The sequence below is a fragment of the Aquila chrysaetos genome, chromosome 13 (assembly GCF_900496995.4).
Source record: "Aquila chrysaetos chrysaetos chromosome 13, bAquChr1.4, whole genome shotgun sequence".
Lineage (NCBI taxonomy): Eukaryota > Metazoa > Chordata > Aves > Accipitriformes > Accipitridae > Aquila > Aquila chrysaetos.
The window spans coordinates 21,587,548-21,604,633 of record NC_044016.1 but is presented as its reverse complement, the minus strand read 5'-3'; the positions used below and the strand labels follow the sequence as shown (position 1 = coordinate 21,604,633).

Sequence of the window (17,086 nt, the reverse complement as noted above, 5' to 3'; positions counted from 1 at the left end):
TGGAGCTTTGTGCCACCGGCAGGCTTCCCACCCGTCCTCCACCTGTTCCTCACCTTCCTACCAGCACCGCCCCAAACAGCAAGATAGCTGCCTGCGGGAATAGCAGGGTGTATTAGGCTGAGGCTACTTACTGGAGCTGTCTCTCCAAATGCCTTGAAAGCTTCTCCCGTCTCAGCCCACGTTTGTCCCTCTGCTGCCAATTTCAGGATGCTACACCTCTGAATTCACCCCTTCGTCACAGAGGCACAAGCACAGTGAGGACCCCCGTGCCTCTTCCCTGTCTCCTCCAGAGAAGCAAGCAGGTCACTGGGGGAGAGGAAGAAGAGGGGCCAAGAAGTAGCAGAGGGAGGAGTTGGGATCAGTCGAAATCAGGGATGAAAAGCGAAAGAAGTGACGGGATCAGATAGGGGAAGGGGCAGAAGGAAGGAGCCAAGTTAAGGGATAAAGTATAAGGACTAGAAGGGAAGAGGTCACTCAAAGGGAATTACAGGGGTTGTTTAAACCAAGAACTACCTAGGACAGAGACTGCCTCCATGGTTGCCCAGCCTCTAGGCCTGGATCCCAAATGAGCAACGAATTAATAGATGTGTGAACTCAGAGCTTAGAAGGGAGGTGAATGGGTGGGAATTACCAGCATTCGGAAAACTGAGGAGACATCCAGACCCAGAAAGGCAAACATAGAAAAAAGCAGGAAATGCAAAAGCAGCCAGGCCTCTGCACTGAAATCCCTAACACAAAGAGGGAAAGCGAAGGAAATGATGAAACCAAGCTGGCACACTGGGAAACAGCCTGGTCCCGCCATGTACCACCAGTGCTGCTTCGGGGGAGCTTAGCACCGGAGCACTCCGTTTGGGAAATGCCGCTCTGGAAATAGCCCGCTTGGTAGTGAGATCATTCATTTTTCTCAGCTGGAAACCTGACCCTGTCGCCAAACTTATTTTCCAGACTAGAAGCTGACGTTCATGGAAAACTTCGGCCCCGAGGTCCAAATAGTGAGATCCCCAGCTTGTCAGTGCCGGGGTTCAACACCTCGGCAGGCTACACAGCAATCTCAGAAGTCTCTTTGGCCTTGTTGCAGCCTGGCTGGTGGCTCAGTTGGGGAAGAGGAGCACAGCCAGTGTGACTAGGTGGCTAGTCGCACTCCACACACTGTGACCAGCTCCCAGGCAGCTCGTGGGCTGGCTAACGTTGGGTATGCATGGCGTGCTCATTAGATGGTCTTCAAAGAGATTTTACAGGGGCCAAAGCCTGGCAGTAAGTGGCAAGGGCGTAAGAGGGCTCAAATAATACCTGGTTTGATATTAGGTCTCCTGGCTGCTATTAAAGGGAGTTAATTCCTCCTGGATCTCTGGCAGCAGGAGGGGACATGTTTTTGGAAGCCATTTCTGGCTTCGAGCATCGCATAAATGAGTGTGGATATGTCAAACACTTTCAGTCATGGCTTTTGTCACGGAGTCATGACTCTGCCAAACCACCATCCTACTTCTGAGGTTTTGGGCGACTTCCACTGCGCCATGCTGGGGATGTGAGCCATTGCATCGGCAGGGCACCCCCCCACCCCGGCGCTGCACTACCTGCCATCCGCGCTGCTTCGGCTGCTCTTCCATAAGCAGTTGGCCCCAATCCAAAGAAAACAGCAGCAGCGCTGCCATGCCATTGCAAGCATCTGCGGGAAAGCCAGGCCTGCCGCGGGCGAGCAGCCTTCGTGGAGCTCCAGGTGAGGCTGGGCACGCTCCAGGCCCTGTGCCTAATATTTGCCGTGACACCCAGATAATATTTGTGTGTGGCTGGCAGGTGCTCACCTCACTCTGGCTGGGGCGGTATTTGAGTGTGTGGTGAAGGTGTGAATTATACCATTTCAGGCACTGCAGAGCACTTGAGGGACAGCCAGGGCTGCAGGCATCTCCCCTGCCTCCAGCCTTGGTTGCAGGCAATCTCCTGCAAAGCCCTCGCCTCCCTACCTTGCCCTCTCTGCAAAAAGCACCAGGCTGGGGGGACAGGGTAGCTTCAGAAGCTCCTGGCCACTTTGTTCTCAGGCACCGCAGGGGGAACCAAGGGATGATGCTCCTGAGGAGGAGCTGAATTTGGAGAGTCAGGAGCACACCAGCTGGGACGCTGGAGGGGACTGAAATGCCAGGTGTCCGGATGGAGGGGTGGCCCCGCGGGCACGAGAGTCCCCGCTCCTGCCGGCAGTGAATAACCATTATCCAGGCCGCCTACAAAGGCCGCTCGCTGCCTGTGGGCAGACGTGATTGCAGGCACAGCCTCCGCTCTTGCGCTTGTGGGAACTCGGCAGAAACCCTCCCGCTTTCCCCTGGGCTCGGCTCAGCTGCGCTGGGAGATTTGCATTGGCAGCAGGGTGGTGGGGAAGCTCGCCCACCCCTTGCCCGCATGCTGCCAGCGTCCTGCCCGTGCCGGCAGCCTTTCGCCTGTGTGAACTTTTTGTCTCTCATGTGAAAGGGGAGCATTTTTCAAAGGAATCATTTCAACATTGGCATCTTAATTAGAAGTGGGCAAATGGCACAAGGAGCCATACCTTTGGCTCAGAAGCACACCTTTGCCCATGCGCTCCTCTCTTGCCTATAGGCATCCCCCTCTGCCACCAAGTCCCCAACGACCTCAGCTGGCCGAGCCCCTCAATCCACGCTGGCAGCCCGCAGTGTGCCCGCAGTCCCCCGCTGCCCTCAGCCCAGCTGCGTGTTATGCATGGCTGGGTCAGTGCCCCCTCCATCCCCTCTCCCAGCCTCCTGCTGCTCTCCCAGCCCAAGGACCCTGCCCCCTTCCTGCCTCCTCCCGGCCACCCCTTGCTCCTGACCCTCCTGTTACCTATAGCTGCAACAGCTATTCAGCCTATATCTATTACTAAATGAAGAATCCTCTGTGAAGCAGCAGAAAAGCCCCGGCTGTACAATGCACCCAGAGTGAAAAGGGAAGGCTGTTAACACCACTTGGAAAGGGGCCTGCATTTGACAACAAACACAGCCAAGTTTCAAGCTCCTTGCTAATTAGTCTATTAGCTATGTGAGCAGAGAAAGCCTCTCACCATCCAGCGCAGCTCCGCTCTCGCACTTCAGCCCCGTCACCTCAGGAATCCCCTGCCCTGTCTCCGTGGCGCGGTGCTACGTAGGCATCACACCAGCGGCTGCCTGGCCACTCGCCTGCGCCTGGACAAGAGAGCCAGCCGGAGATGGTTCCTTGCCGCCGACTTTCTCTAAGGGACAAAAGCTGCTTCAAGAAAAGGAGCCAAAGCCCCAGGTGCTGCTGGGATGCTGGGCTGCGGAAGGAGAGGGCAACCTGCAGTAACCCACAAACCCGCGCACCCGTGGGATGGACGTCCCCAGCCTGATGGTGGTGGCAGGAGCCACCAGGAACAGCCCTGTGAAGAAGGTGTTGGGGACAACCTGTCCCCCTGCCAAGCCCCACACCTCCTGGCCATGCTCGGGCACCAGCAGAGCCAGGAGCCCAGGGAAGAGGTCGCTCCCTGGTGCGCCTTCGAGCTAGGAGCGAGCAAAACCATCACTGTTCCCCCCGCTGCACGACCCGCACGCTGCTGCACCCCCAGCCTTTCGGCACCTTTCTGGCAACGCAGCCAGCCAACCCAGCAGAGAGAGGCTCCCAGTGCTTCAGCAGCAGCTGGGGAGCATCTGTCCGTGCATCCGTCCATCTGTCCATCTGTCTGTCCAGGGAATGGGTTAAACAGCCTGTGCCCCACCCCTCGAGGCCAGCCTGGGCTTCCAGGCATGGAAGGGAGAGGCTTACAGCTGGGGCTCATTACCAGGCAGCCATAAAGAGGGTGGAGGCACTTCCTCCCACACCGATCAGAGGAGCTTTGCAACTGTGTGCCCTGGAGCCAAGGGATGAGGTCCAGGGCTTGTTTATCACCTCCTATGAAACAGGGGAGTTTTGTCCACACCAAGGAGAAAGCTGGCTGATCCCACCAAGAAGCTGTGTGTTACATGCTCCCGAAAGTGAGGGGACTGCTTGATGACCACGTGGTCTGCTTTGGTTGATTTGTCCAAATCAGGAGGGCCTTATTTGGCTGACCTGCCTGGGGATATTTATTCATCTAATATTCCCCCCACCAGGAGACAAGAGGGGATACTGTGTTCGCCAGCCTTTTCCTGAGGGTCTCCTGCTAACAGAGCCTGTTGACAGGCCACAAGGACAGATGCACCTCTGCTGCCTGAAAACACGGAGCTGCAGTGACAAAAGGTCCAATTCACTCCTGCCCTGTGCAGGACTTGCAGAAATCAAGGGAAAAGAAGAGGCAACCTTTCTGACTTGGCCACAGCATATTGAAGGATTGACACCAAAACCTCCAGATGCTGAGCTCTCTCCGCTTAGACAGCTTTCCAAAAAGACTTGGAGATCTTGGAGAAATTTAGCAGAATCCTAAGGGATGCACTAATAGCAGAGGAACTAAGCAGCAGCCATTTTGTCCTGCGGATGGCATGTTGCCTGGCCATCAACAGATGAATGGAAACCCACATGCCAAGGGATGCCGGAAGCACAGCCTTTTCCCTTGGAACGATGGGGAGTTCCACATGAAAAATGGATGACTCACTCTCCCAAACACCACAGTCAGACATGGAGGGGAGGAGGTCGTGGTACTCCTCCAAGCTCAGCCCCTGGAACAAACTTGCCAGATACCAAAATGAGATGTTATGAGATGTTTGGCTGGTGTGGCTGGTCTCCCTGCTTCACGTCCTCGAGCAGCAAAGCTGTGCTGGCTGGTAGAAGTCAATAGAGTAGATGCAATCCCCTTTGGTTTCCAGTGAAAGCTGGGAACTTCTAGAAGGCCAGTTGTAGCTTCTGAGGGTTGCTGGGATGGTCATGTACCTCTTCATCCAGCAGAACTGAACCAATTGCTGGGGCAGTTTCATCTTGTCCGAGCAGGACTGCCAGAGAAGGTACTTTCCAAGATCCCAGCTGTGTTATCCACTGTAACCCCTTTCTCCTCCCTTCCAAGCATGGGGGATTTTGTACTCCCTGTGGGATGGCCTTATCAAATGCTCTCGAGCTGCAATATGAAGTCTTGGAGGAAGCTATTCCCCTTGGTTTCATCCTGCACTGTTAACACAGGGGCAATTCAGCCAAGGAGTTTGGAAGAATTATTTATTAAAGAGTCATAAGATTGCTGAGGTCACTCATCTGTGAAATCACCGAGGAGCAGAAAATGGATCTTTGGCCTCAGGTCCTTGAAAATCACATAAACCTGTGGGGAATGTCTCTGCTCCAGCCCCCATCTGCTCTTGACAGATGTTTATACCACAGTGGCCTCTCTCATCTCAGTGCTGTAAGCCAGGCAATGGTCAGCCCTTTCATTGCCAATGCCTCCTCTAATGCATGTGGTGGGTTGGCTTTTCAGTGTCAACAAAGCTTAGGATCTAGTTTTTCCATGTGGCCTCCACCCAGCCTCTGTGAACATGCTTACCCTCTGGCAGAGGCACCCATTTGCTTGAGCCAACCTTCACAGAGCATTTGAGTTTGAAGGGGCGGTTTGTACGCTGCAGCATGGGGCTGAACCAGCACAGCCATAAGAGGATTTCCCATACAGACTATAGCATCAGGTCTGTGTGAAAAGGAAGGCAGCTCAGGTCCGCCTTGAACAGCCTTCTGCAGAAGTCTGGCATGGCTCTGAAGGACTCCTGTGGGTTTGCTTTCCCACTGACTCCCTGGAGGACTCACCAGCTTCAGCATGTTCTCCTCCTGAAGGACTGCTGTGAGGTCTAGTGGAGACTAGGCCCTCTTTCTCCTGCCATCATGAAAGCTCATTCAAGGATAGATGTTTACTCCATGCTTACCCTGAATTAGTGGTTTAGCTTCAGCCACAATAAAGGGTAGGCTTTATCCACCACTTCTCTAAATCTTTACTTGTTATCTAGCCAGCACCGGATGAGGGACCCATTCGAGAAGTCTTCTCAACTGATTCTTGTAGACAGGAATGATGTAATGAGCCTTTCTGGTTGAACGCCAGTTCTGCAGAGTTAGCAGCCTCCGTGGTGCAACTGAACCACTGCATTTCCCAGCAGGAAGTGATAGCAGCCTGTCCTCCGTCAGCTGAAGGGTAGGGTTGTCTGAACAGTGGGTTAAGCTTCACCTGGGCAACTTCCAGCTTGCTGGTGTTGTCATGTATCCTGCAAGGCTATCCACTTTTTGAAACAGGGAACGTGGTGTGATGTCTGGACAACATGGCAACATGTTCATTGATTTTCAGCAATGCCATTTGCATCACCCTGCAAAGACCAACTCACTGCTGGAACTGCATGGCTGTGCCTTACCACGTAATGGTGCATGACCAAAAACAGGGCTCCTGAAACATCATCTAGATATCTCTCTGCCCGAGGAGGGATACTGCTATCTAACCGGGCCTGACAGGTATTTGTAACACCTTGGTTTTGGAAATTTCTAGAGAAGGAGATCATGTGGTCTCTGCAAGGCAGTCTGTCTTAAGAGGACAGGAGCCCTTAAGGACTTAAATTGCTGAAAAGTTTTTCTGGATGTCTAACTTTGTGTCTTCTGGAGATGGAGAACAATCCATTCTGTTCCTTTTTCAGATACTTTTTACAAATCTGAAGGTTGGGTTTTTTTCCCCTTTCCTCTTCTTCTAAGCAGACTAAACAAATGCAGTTCTTTCAACATTTACTCATAGGTCATAGTTACTAAGCTGTTGATCATCTTCCATGGACTCTAATAGGTGTAAGCCTTTCTTGAACTGCATTGCCCAAAGCTGGATATATTCAGAAAGTATGAGACTTTCCTAATGCCACATAAAGTGGAATGATTGCAGCACACATGGTGCATGCAGCACTATTGTTTATATAGCCTAGTAGGGACGTTTGCTTTTCTTCACATCTGTGTGTTGTCAAGTCACTCAGTAATGACACCTGTCACCACAATAACACCTGTGTCCTTTTCTGAAGGCCTTGTTGGCCCCTTATACATGTGTACAGCAGATATTCCTGCTAAGACCTGTGGCTTGCATTTGCCCTTATGAATTGCATCCTGTTTATATCCATTTCACCAATGTCACAATCTGCTTGAACTCCCATTCTGATCTCCAAAGTGCCTGCAACAACCACGTGGCCAATCATCGGCAGCAAATGTAATATGCATCTTTGAAACCAACACCCAGGCTGATCATGCAAGTAGATCATAGCATTAGAGCCAGGACACATCTTCCTCATCTCCTTGCCCTCCAACCCTGCTGTAGAAGGACATTAGGCCCTTGCCAAATCTGTGTTGGCTATTACGTCTCACCTTGCTGTCATGGTCAATCTTACAAATAGGGCATCCGCTCCAGGGCCCTTGCCAGCACTGAAGGCAGCCTGGTAGGTCCGCAGTCCCATGGCTCCATTTCCTCTCGTTTAAGAACAGGTACTATCCCTCTGCCTTTTTTCCCTAGTCATCTGGAACCTCACCCCTTCTTCGTAAGATAATTACTACCACATCTGAGACCGTTTCAGTCAGGATTTCAGCAGAGCCAGTTAATCCGAAAGGAAAGGAGAAACTCATCTGAGGTCACTGGTGAAAGGACAAGTGAACTGGTGTCTCCGCCGTGGTCGGAGGGCACGCGGCTCGAACCTCTCTTCCCTGCTCAGGGAGCCTGCAGGTGCGAGTCCAGCACCTCCCACAGCACGAGGAGGGTACGTGAGCCTGCAGACAGCATCCTGCAGCATCTGGCCTGTTTACATAGCAGGGAGCTTTTGTTAACATCAGGAGGTTGGCCAATGAAGGGAAATTTTACAATTGCACCACACAGCTCTGTTGACTCAAAAGGAAGAGTTAGCTTCAAAGCGAAACATGCTCCACGTAGCCAGGCTCACGTAGTCCGGCCAGCTGCACAATGAGGCGTTTCAGTGGAAGGCTGGGAGGCTGCTGGATGGATGCACAACATTCACACGGGGCAGATAGCAGCTCTCGCTAGGCAGCTGGCAAACAGGCAGCTCCCGAGAGCCAGAGAGCGCCCTGGGAAAGGGGCAGGCAGAGAGGGAAACAAAGGCTGCCGGGTGACTGCGGAGAGGCTGCGGGTGTGATGCTGACATCCTCTCCATCAGGCAGGAGCTGGCAGCTGCCTCTGGGTACCCAGGAAGGGACAGGAGACGAACGGGCCGCTGAGTTCCCAGGCCCCTTGGGGGATATGACAGCAGTCACACAAAGTGCAGTTCTGCACATCAGTGAAGGGGGCTGCCCCAGCGTTGTTCCCCCCACCCCAACCACACTATTTTCCATTTCTTTTCCCAGACAGGAGTGGCCCAATACTCTGGTGAACCCTTTTGCCTTGTCCTTACCTTTAGCCATGAATGAATTTATTCTTTGCCTCGCTTTTTGGTCCAGCGGTTTTCCCAGCCGGGCAGTGAGAGAGGCAGGCGGGGGGAGCACTACACCCACCTCTCACTTGCTTCTCCCCTGCCCGCTGCAGAGCCGGGCAGCCCTGCACACCATTAATTACAGGGGACGGAAATGCCCCGTGCCTGATATCCGGTGGGGCTGAGTGATGACAGCCCGCTAATCATTTCCAGAATTTGTGATTGGAATTAAAGGGCCAGCTTCTCCTCTGGCAAGTGTGGGAAGGGCAGATGGGAGAAGGGAATGGCCCCCGTTTGGGTAGGGAAGAAACGAAGCTGCGCAGAATATTGCTGCACTGCTGGAGTGATTCAAGCACTGGCCAGCTGATAAGTGCTTTATGAGCCTGTGGGATAGCCGTGGATGTCCTGTGGGCTATCTCACAATAGCAAGTGGTTACAGCTTTGCAAGATGCCAACCTTCCTCCCCGCCCATCACACGCAGCACCTCCACTTCCAGAATCTGCGTGGTCCCTCCCCACCTTCTTATCCTCCTGGGAGAGAGCAGGTCCTGCCTCCACTCTGCCAGCCCTACCAGGCGATCAATATTGCCTGCTTGCCTGCTTTCCCAACAAGTGCCTGCATGCTCCCTCCCTTCTCACCCACTTGTGCCTGGGGGAGGCTTCCCACACACCTCCTCCAAACCACTTTCTCCACTGTGGTGCTGGAGAGCATAGGGAGCCCAGCTACTTGCTTTATCCCCAGCTGGGAACTTGTCCCACTAGATTCCCTAGTGCTCCCCACCTCCCTGATGGCTGGTGGCTGGGGGTGCTGTTTGGCTGGCTGCTCTGGGATATGTACATCCTTGAGAAGGAGCCATCTTTCATAGTTTTGTAGCTCAGCAGGACCCAGCAGCACCCCAGGGACTCTGCTTGCACGAGGAGTGCTTGGTCAAAAATGGCCCCATCAGCTCCTACACTCCAGACACAAGGTATGGCCCAGGGGTGCGGGACACCAAAGGCAGGAAAGCCTTTTATTATCATTCATGTCACCAAGAGACAAGCACTCCAGAACAGAAGCAAGCCTGTGTTTGCTGACCTGGCTCATTGGCCTGAAGCCTCCCATCCAAAAGCAGCCCTGGGAGGGTTTCTGAGATGCTGCCCTTTCTAAGCACAGACCAGAACTGTTTTCTCCTGGGAACAAGGCATTGCCCCCTTTTAGGGGCTTCTCACTTCTTTGCCTGAAGCTACAGGTCTGGGATATAAGGCAAGGAAGACCCCCATGGTCTTCCCGTACAGCTCTACCCTGGGCCCAGCTATGAAGCTCTTCTGAAGGGAAGCTCAGGGCAAAGTCCTGTGGAGATGAGCTGGAGAGAGCTGTGAAAAGGGAAGCCAGGGAGAGGGTGGGACGCCTGGAGGGCTGCAAAGAAACTTTTAAGTAATTGTGTCAGCGGAAGAAGAGATTGTGCTGTGGAATGGAAATTAATGAGCTGTCTGCAGGGCATGTGCAGGACAGGCTGAAAGCTTTGGGAGCCTCCTGGAGCTGGGTGGCCAGCTCCGGCAAGAGGGACATCATATGTAATACCCTTGTGTCAGTGCTATGCAAGGAGCTTTGGCAGCAAGCCCATATATTTTGGGATAAGCCTCACTGCCTGACTTCCAGATAAGGATTTTACAGAGTTTACTTGCTCCCAACTTCAAACCACTGCAGATGTGACATGTTTCCAAGCTTTAGGTGGCCACTTTTTCCTGACTGCCACCAGCAGCGCTGGGACATCCTTTAGCAGAGGTCATCAGTGGGTAAACTCCTTCCCTGCCTAGCCTGCCAAAGGCAGGGTTTGACAGCTTTCTGCAGACCCCATCTGCCCCAGCAGGGCAAGGAGGATGTTTGCAGAGGGCCTGGGATGAAGTCACAGTCTGGGAGGTCTCTTACTCTTTGCAGCCTCAGAGCTGAGCTCAGGGCCCGGCTAGGATCCACTTTATGAGCCGTCACTGTTTGATGTGAAATCTCCATCCTGAGCCCAGGGCTTGAGATAGATAGATACAATTAGCAGATTTGATGAAATAACCGAGATAAAATAAGGTGTCTGTTGGATGCAGGGCCAAGCCCAGCCTGGGATCATGCCAACACACACATTTTGGAGAGCAAACATGCATCAGGAGTGGAAATTAATTACCCGGGCTCGTCTATCACTGCTCTCCCTCCCTGCCTCTCACAGAGGCTCACACCCCATCTCAGTGCCAGGCTGCACGTACAGTACCAGGGCTCTGACTAAGGCTTGCCAAGGGATCCCAGGCAGCACGCTCCCATCTCCACACCCCGGCTGCCTCCAGCCCCGCTGGGCTGGGTGCTCACTCCTCAGACTGGCAGGCAGGGCAGAGCCATGGAGCAAGCCAGGCGGGACGGTGGCAGCCACCCACTTGTGCCTCTCACCTGTGCCCGTGGGCCCTGCTCTGGGCTGGTGCCAGCTCCTTGCAGGCGACCATCGGGGATGCAGCTCGCTGGCTAATGGGGCTGAGCAGAGCTGGGGATGCTGGGGTGCTGGGGCAGTGCTGGTTAGCTTCCAGGAGCGGGACAGTAGTTGCTGAGGGCTTGGGTGACAGTGGGGCCTCAGGGGGTGATGTGTAGGAGAGAGGACCTGGATCAGCCCTTCTCAGATGGAGGGCAAAGCAAGGAGGGACCCCAAGGACCAAGCAGTGGCATTGCATGCTGGGTATTGGGACAGGCCTGCAGTCGCATCCTGAGGGACATGGATGCTTGGAAGTCAGGGTGTGTTCACTCTGCTCCGGCTGCCAGGGCCACACTGTGGGAAGCTCCCTCCCTCCAAAGCCTTTAGTCCCACTTCAGTACATCCCTGAGCCCACAGCAGAGCTGGCACGTGGGTGCCAGAACAGGACTGTGCACTTGCAGCAGTGGAGGTGGTGAGGGGTGGGGGAACCAGCCCAGACCTCCCGTGATGCAGGGTACCTCCCCCAGGCTAGCCCCATCTCCTGGGCCCTCCCCTGGCTCCTGATGGGCTGCATCTCCTGTCACCCCACGGTTGCCTTTTCCACCATTGGTCACCAAGAGCTGAGCCCATCGGAGTTGTTCGGATCAGCCTGTCCTAGGTTGTTCCATCTGGGGATGCTACTGAGGAGCTGGAAACAAAGAAAACCCCGTACCACTGCCCAAAGATCCCCCACACGCTCTGAGAGCAAAATCCCTCTGGCTTGTAAGCAAGATGCAGCCACTTTTTGCAGCTTGTTTAGCAGACAGCATCCTAGCACCCCACTGAGGGGTTAGGTCAGTACCGAAACAATGAGAAGCTAGTACATCGCCGATGTCTTCTGGCTAAAGAGCCCCACGGCTTTCTGAAACACCTCATGCTCTGCATGCCTATGAACTTCTGCAAGCACCGACCACACTGAGACTGCAGCTTGCAGAAGAAGAGGGCTCGGATCTTAAGGAGAGCTTGGACAGTGTTAAAATCTTGGGACACAAAAAACCAGGCTTGGATGTAAAATACTCCAAGGAAGAGAGAAAGCTTGTAACCAGCTCAGGGAGAGCAGCTCATGGGAGGACAGGGAGCATGCTCCAAGGGATGGCACAGTGCAAGGTCTGCACACATACAGCAATTCCTGCGTGCAGTAAGCTCTTGGAGCAGTAGCAGGGAAGGGATTCAAACATGAGTCAGATGGGCGCTTACTTAGAGGAAGGAAACGGTCCAGAGGACAAACACCAGACAGTCAGGTGGAGAGCAGGGCCACCACCTCCTCTCCTGAAACACTGCTCTGGCCCTCACGTACCGCAGGTTCCTGCAAGGAGGAAGGGATTTGCTCCACCTGCTCAGCTCAGATCAACAGAAATGGGGGAGCTCCTCGATGCGCTGGCTAATAAAACATAGCAGCAGCCCAGGCACCCACCTTGTGAACATGTCCTAAAACACCCTGCCCACCACGTGCCCCTTGCCCTCCAGTGATGTCTGCATGTGGACTCAGCACAGCCGCAGCAGGCAGCCCGGACAGTGTGCAATATGAGGAGTGGAGACAAGGCACAGGGACTGAGACAAGCTGGTGAGCTGCCCGGTGCAAAAATTCCAGCCCTGCTTCTCCCCACTCTGTAAGAATTTACAGCAAATTTTTTTACTCCATTGGTATCTCCCTCAAACACACAGCCGGGTACTGATGAAGAGGACGGGCTCTTGGGCTCATAGGATGTTTGTTCCACAGAGCATATGTGCTGTCCTTGCAAATGGCACAGCGTGCTGCAAAGGCCTCTCTACCAGTCCTGAAGGATATACCCAATCTAGCATTAAATCTAGCTGGCTTGAGTGCCAAGAGCAACGAAGCTCTGGTCCCACAGACTTCAATATGAGTCATTTACCCCCAGCACGGACCCTGGACCATGTCCTCGTGGTGACTAACTATTGGCACCGCTAGCTCAGAGGTGTCTATATATGTTCTATGTCTACCTAGCTGCTGTCCTTTCCTAGAGCAAAGTCACCCCCTCCACAAACAGCCCTTAGGCTCTGCCACCAGTGCCATGCACAGGTCCTGCCCCTTCGCACTGGCTTGTTGCCTGCCCTTGCCTTGTGCTCTCCCTTCCCTGGTGCTGCAGCCAGTCTGTGGGGACAATGACTCTGTCCTAAGACAATGATGATGGCAGAAGTCCTCATAACGCAGCCCACAAGCACTGGCTGACACACTCAGTTCATGACCCATAGCGCCTGTCTTTTCTGGGTCCCTGGCATTTTGTTTTCCTTGTCAGGGCAGACTACACCAGGCACTGGGTATTTAGAGACCCCCTCCCAGTCAGTACAAGGTTTTCTTGGCCATCCCAGCCCCACCGGCTGATGGGCATCTCAGACAATCAATACACACAGTGTACTTGTGTTCTGGCCCCAGGTTGTGAGCAGGATGGGCAAAGGGCTCCTCTCCAGGGTTTGCCTGGTGGTTTCATCCTCCTTGGTTACCGGGAAATAATATTCCATTGGAAACGTAAAGGAATAAGTACCCCTGTCCCCTCTGTGAGCAAACCGACCCCAAAGACACCGACCAGGCTGGAGGGGAGACACACAGGGGACCCCCACAGCTCCTCCCACTGGGAGAGAAGCAGCACAAGAGATCTCAGCCAAGCCACGGCTCCCAAAAAAATCTCCTTCTTGCCCCCTGCTTCCCAGTACCTCCACCAATGTCCCGCGCTCCATCCCTGCCCCTGCTGGGTCAGTCCAGCTGTGCTTGCTGTATGATTCAGTCATTTCCTGACATTGGGCACTGCGCAGGACGACCAAGAGCAGATGTACACGAGCAGAGAAGAGTGGGAGATCTAACACCGCATCCAACAGCATGCTGACAGCGTGTTGGGCAAGGGAAGGAAAAAAAAAAAAAGAAAGGAGAAGGAGAGAAGAAAAAAAAAAAAAAAACCACACACGGCTCAATTCTTTCCATGTGCTGCTGCTAAGGAGGAAATCGCCTCCATTTGCTACGTGCAAAGCCGGGTGTCTGCACAGCGGGCCGGGAAGAGAAGCAAGCCTGTTTCCCAGGTGGGGAGGAGGGGCTGCCGGAGGATCTGCAGAAGGGAGGAAGGTGCCTCCCACACCCACGCAGGATGGGGACGGCGGGGCGGGGGGGGGGCGGCGGAGCAGTGGGCTCAGCTGCAGGTGGCAGGGGAAATACCAAGCGTCAGGGGCTGTGTTGGAGGAGCGCTTTAGGAGGAGTGCCAGGTTAGGCGTTGCCTCGATTTCCCCACTGCCAGGCTGCCAAACAGGGAGGGCAAATCTGGGCGCCTGCTGCGGTGCCCCGCTTTCGGCTCTGCCTAAAGGGAGGCAGCCCAAGGGAAGAGGCAGCAGGGGCTGCCCGGGGGCTCCTACTCCTGCCTGTCCTCCCAGCAGCAGGGGCTGCGGGAGAGCAGCTCCTTACCTAGCACCCAGTCTTGCTTCTTGAGCTGGGGTGCCAGCTGCACCCCCCTCCCCGTGGGGTACCATGCGCTCTCTCTCATCCCTCAAAACAGGGGCAAGGGAAGGCGAGGACCTATCTCCCACCCCCCTGCCTCCCTCTGAACAGCGTGGGGGGGTGGGACAAGGGCTACAATGTCCCCCTCCATTCCCATGACTGCAGCTCTGGCCTCTGTGCACACCGAGGTGCTGCCAGCCTGCAGGGGCATCTGCCTGCTGCTGTGCCCCTGTCCCCTCCCTGTGCCTCCTGCCCAGCCACCTCTGGTAGCTGCTGCCCTCGCCTCTCGTCCCAGCTGGCACCCTCCTCCTGCACCCCCCTGGCAGCCATCTCTGATGGGGCAGGAGAGGGGGAAGGATGCTCCTGCCCAAGGTCCCTATCGGAGGTGCCCCCAGACTGCTGCCTCCAGGACAATGGCAGAGGATGCAGCACCTGAGGGGAAGTAAGGCCCCCTGGGATTTCGAGGGCTTGTCTTGTGAGACACTCAGCATCCCCCTCTGAAGCCGAGCACCTCAGAGCACAGGGGTCGCCTCTCGCCAACCACTCCTTCCCCACTTCCACCATCCCCACCAACAGAGCAGCTACCCCTCCTTCACCCACACACAAGTTCCCGGGCTGGTGCCATGGGGCCCACGCTCCTCGCCCTACTCCACAACACAGCAAGACATGCTGCAAGCAATAAAAACCTGCCCCTCCTTGCCTGCCCCCAGTGCCAGGGTGGGGGCCACCCCACATGTCAGCCTCTCCAGGCCAGGGAGAGCCTTGTGCTGGCGGATAGTACCACATTACCTCCTGCACCCGGACTGGGAGGCAAAGTCCCTGATTAGAGAAGGTCTGCCACAATCACCCCCGGTCTTTGCAAGCCAGGGAAAGTCCATGGATTACAAGATGAGCAGGGTTGGGTTGGGGGTGGGGGATTAACCTAGGAACCAGGGCACGAGAGGTCCCTCCCGCCCAGCCTGGGACACATCGGTGAAAGATGAGGGGGTCTTTGCTGCGGCTGCAGCTCCCTCATGCCCGAGCCCCTGCCCAGCACAGCCCACAGAGTGCATGGGCTTGACGTCTCACCGGGAGACTCCCACGTCCAAAGTGTTTCTCCAGCTGTGAGTGGGCACCGCCAGAAAGACTGGGAAAATACCTTCCTCTGTCTGCAGCGTACACCTTGTCTGTAAACTGTAAAGTCAGCCTGGTTCCGCTCCAGGCTGCTTAAACACCGGCCCAGACCCCTTGAGCGCCTTCCCCATGGTATCTGCAGGCTCGCAGCTGCAGAGGAAGTTATAGCCCTCCCGGCTCCTCGCTGGGAAGCCACTGCTCTGTCCTGATTTGACCCACATCCCCAGGGCCTTGTCTAATCTCGTTTGCACAGGTGTCCCACAGGTGGGGAACCCTTGGAGTCCAGAGATCTGCATCCATGCCAGCTAAAGCACAATCAAGCTTTAGGCCATCGCTTTTCCCTGGGAAAAGACAGGATTAACAGGGCCAAGTGATGAGAAATCCAAATGGCCCCTGTCAGAAACTGGGCCTGCTTCAGGAAAGGCTTGGGAGGGGGAACAAGGTTTTGAAGGCTGTGGAGTCTTCGTCAAATCAACCGTAAAACACAGGGAAGCAAGACAGTGTGCAGCACAACCCATACCGTTTTGGCTGGTCCACACCTTTTCTCATAGTCCTGCTCATCCTCAGAAGACCCCATGTGATGGGTGCCATGACCCATTGCAGGTTTTTGGGGGGCACACTAGCATACAGATCACTCGGCAAAGACTTCTGTGATATGCAGAACAAAGCTTCAGACTGACATACCCAAGTCTCCAGCACCCCAGTGGGGAGAGGAGGATGGCACTCAAGCTCTCAAAAATGTCTCTTAGTTCACCTCCTGACCCACCCCTCTGGGGGTTATGCTGTCTGCAGGATGCCACAGGAATCGGGATCCTGGGCAGTCCACCCTGAGGCCCTCCCCGACCTTTTGCAAAGAGCAGAACTTACCTCCAAACATCTCCTGACACGTGGGACTCTCCCCATTGGGATGTCTCATGGTTCCCCTGCAAGGTGCCACAGCTGGAGACCTCCTGTGGACCTACTGCAGTGAAGAAGGCTGTCGGGCATAGGGTTGTGAAGTTGTGTGTCCTAGCTCTGCAGCTGCCAGCCAGCTCCCACTGGAGGGGCTGTCCAGCTCTGTATTTGCCACCTCTGTGCTCTACGGGCCGTACACTGTGGTCAAGAGCTGATGGTGCCTACTGAGGAAGGTCCAGTCCGTCTACCTGCAGGATGGGTGGCCCCCTTACCACATGGAGAGAGCGGAAGCAGCCCCAGAAGCAGCAGAACTGGGTGCAAAGCCTTGAGACAGTGGCTTTATTTTTCTTGGGAATCAACGTGGTGCCCAGAGGAGCTAGCAGCCCCCAGGCAAAGCAGGGGGACTTCCAACCGGGACCCCAGTTCATCTTCCAGGAAGGTGTGGGAATGTGGCATCTTCTGCTTGCTGGTGGTGAAGGCACAGTGGGGATGATGGCACACCATGCTGCCCGGGAGGAAAACAGCTCTGAAAGCGGACATCCCTTTCTACTAGGCATCTCTCCCTCTGTTGGTTTATGAATTTATTTTTCATTTTCCCTCCCTCCTCCTCTTCCTCCTCCTTCTTTCCCCCTAATCCATGAACAAGACTCTCAGAGCTAGAAGAGAGGCGAAAACCAGCACAGCTGCAAATTCGATCAGCCGCGCGCTGGCAGGCAGGCACGCACAGCTGGGAGAGGGGAGTGCGCTCTCACACACAAAGCAGCACCAAATGGAGCACGTGGACAAAGGCCAGCAGAGGCCGGTGACTCACATACCCCAGCCTCCATCAGCTTCAGACCGAGGAACATCAGCAGATGACTGAGG

At 54.9% G+C, this 17,086-nt stretch overlaps 1 long non-coding RNA gene across 1 annotated transcript in view; it reads right to left on the bottom strand.

The window, feature by feature from the left end:
* The window catches only part of LOC121233732, a 35,765-nt gene extending 18,929 nt beyond the window's left edge, over window positions 1-16,836 (bottom strand). The window contains exon 1 of the long non-coding RNA XR_005933790.1: window positions 16,196-16,836. This is a non-coding gene — a long non-coding RNA (uncharacterized LOC121233732). The remainder of the gene's footprint in view (window positions 1-16,195) is intronic.
* Between the last annotated feature and the right edge of the window lie 250 nt (window positions 16,837-17,086).